General features: G+C 35.3%; 1 pseudogene; it reads left to right on the forward strand.

Annotated features, from left to right (window-relative positions):
* The first annotated feature begins 225 nt into the window (after nt 1-225).
* Nucleotides 226-879, forward strand: LOC149140590 (polyadenylate-binding protein 2 pseudogene; annotated as a pseudogene).
* The last annotated feature ends 2,005 nt before the right edge of the window (nt 880-2,884 follow it).

The following is a 2,884-nucleotide window of genomic DNA, read 5'->3' on the forward strand; positions in this document are numbered from 1 at the left end:
TTCACATTATCAATTTAGTACTTTAATATTTTAAAGCACTAGTATAGTATCGAGCATTCCTCACTCTATGGATATGTTTTAGCGTTGCAGCGTTATTCCACTCTATGGATAAGTTACCGTGGCAAGCAAATACTTCCATTAATGGTGTTCATTAAAACCATATAAACTCATCTCCATATTGTAGAAAGACCTGCACACGAGAAGGTTACCCGAGACATGCTAGCAATGGAGGAGCATGAAGTGTATGGCGGGGAAATTCCAGAGTATGAACCAGAAGACACCGAAATAGAGTATGAACCAGAAGACACCGAAATGGGCATTAATGAGAAAGAGTTGGATGTGATGAGCAAAAGGCTACAGGAAATTGAAGAAGAGGCAGCCGCCCTGAGAGAAATGCAGGCCAAGATCGCTCAAGAAATGCAGATCCCGGCCGTGCCAGACCCTGCTACCTCAGGGGTTGCGGATCAAGCGAGAAGAGAAGAAGCGGATTCGCGCTCTATTTTTGTTGGAAATGTTGATTACTCCTGCACTCCAGAGGAAGTGCAGCGTCATTTTCAGTCATGCGGGACAGTTAACAGGGTTACTATTAAAACTGACAAGTTTGGTCAGCCAAAAGGGTTTGCTTATGTTGAATTTCTGGACGTTGTCTCTGTTCAAAATGCACTTCGTCTGAATAACTCTGAACTTCATAATCGCCAGCTGAAGATTACAGCGAAAAGGACAAATGTTCCAGGAATGGGGCAGCACCGTTATCGAGGTCGAAGGTTCAATCCCTATGCTCGGCCTTATTATTACGCCCCCCCTCCAATTTATGGGTATGGGTACGGGAAGATGCCAAGATACAGGCGCCCCATGCGCTATCGGCCTTATTATTATTAATGGAAGTCATTAAGCCTTATCTTGGGAAGATGCCAAGATACAGGCGCCCCATACGCTATTTGTTTGCATTTTTCTTGATTGATTTTGCATTGTTCTGACTGGATTCTCTGGTAAGAGATTTAGGGAATGCATTCACTTTTGATTTCATTTGGTAGAGGTTGAGAGTGGTCTACTGGTTAAAATTGGAAATTTGATTTGTATGTAGTAAACAGTGTTACTGTAATGCATTCATTTGTAATGTTTGAGGAGACATGAGGATTCAAATATTTGAACTTTTTAAAATCAAAATTCTAGTTTATATGTAAATTTTCTTTGAATGGGTAGATTAAATGTTTTGCAGAAGTATTCACGGTATGTGAACAATGAGGTAGTGTTGTATATGTAATTCCTTGAATAGGTATATGTGAACTGAGGAAATGATGGTGTTGTATATGTATTTCTTTAAATTGGTAGATTTGATTATGGTGGATGTGTTGTATATGTAATTCTTTAAATTTAGTAGATATTATCATGGTTCATGTTTTATAGAAAAGTATTTACAAAATCTGGTGAACCCAAAGGTAGTAAGGGTTTTTTTTAATGTGTAATAGTAAGGTTGTTTTTTGTAATTAATGTTTTGAATAGTTAAATTTTAGTACTTGATATAAGGTAATTATAAGGTTATTTTGTATATGTAATTTTTTGAATGGATAGATTGAGTTTGATAGATGTTTTAAAGAAGTATTTATATGATTTAAATTATAAAGTAGTAAGCAGTAAGCTTGTTTATTTAATTTTTTAACTTGGTAAAATTGAATATGGTTGATGTCTAACATCAGCGTTTATGGGATTTAAACCATAAAGTAGTAAGGTTGTTTTTTTATATGTATTATTTTGAATTTCTAGTTTGAGTATGGTTGATCACAAAAGTATTTACTAGTTTTGAACTAGTATCTTTAAATGTGGATTAAACTTTGATTTGAATTATGAATTTGATATATTAATTGAAAGTTATACATGAAATGGCGATGTTTTTAAGTATGGTCACCCAAATGCCATAGGGGAGTGAAATTGAGGTGCTTTTAGTTGCCCCATGATGTGTGAGGTTTGAATCATTTATGTAACCAAAAAACATCATGTTTTTCTTACCCAAGTGCTTGATTGTAGAATAGTAGGGGTGTGAGAGAGAGGAGGGTGGGGAGTTGTCTAGGAAGAGAAATGAAGACCACTAGCAAGATAAACAAGATAAATGTGAGAGATACATATAATCTATTTTGTAGATGTGAGAGGCATTCCCATGCTCGTGACCATTTAAATTCAAGTTGTAGAGATAGTTGGATCTTGTAAGGGCTTGATATGAACATCACTTTCCACATTAAAAAAGAGAGCTTCAATTACTAATAAAAAGACATTACAAGAAAGACCTATGATGGAATAATGGTGCATAGGGGAAAGTACACAATCATGTGGGGCTAGAACATGTATGGATTCACTTGAGAGGTAGCTCATCCATGAAGGAGAATAACTATAAACATCCTCATACTTCATCGAATAATATGAAAACCCTATTTACTTCATAAATACTAACCAACTTGGAAAGTCATTAATTTGGAGGATAATATTCAAAAGGAAATTGAGAATTTTTGTAGGGGGTTGAATGAGAAGTTGTCAAATAGTTTAGCTCAAGGAATACCAGAATAACAACATAGGGGTTGACAACACATTGAGCCACACTAGGATTGCTTCTCCCTTGAATGTATTACTAATGATATGATGAAAATTAGGGTGGGGGTTTTATATTTAGATCCAAAATTATGTAAATGGTGGGAATGACAAACATATATTTAGGCTACATTTCCTAAAGTTAGTTTGTTAAAATTGTTCTGTAGACTTCAACAAAGAGACACATTCTTTAGGGAAACTTATCAGTTTACACCATATTCGCTCAATAATCAACGTTAGAGCATCCTTTGAGAAATATCCATCCATACAAAGAACATAACACCGATTCCTTCTATAAAGAATG

The sequence above is a fragment of the Pinus tabuliformis genome, chromosome X, assembly GCF_031772625.1.
Source record: "Pinus tabuliformis cultivar Carrire ecotype Pingquan chromosome X, CPIR1, whole genome shotgun sequence".
Classification (NCBI taxonomy): domain Eukaryota; kingdom Viridiplantae; phylum Streptophyta; class Pinopsida; order Pinales; family Pinaceae; genus Pinus; species Pinus tabuliformis.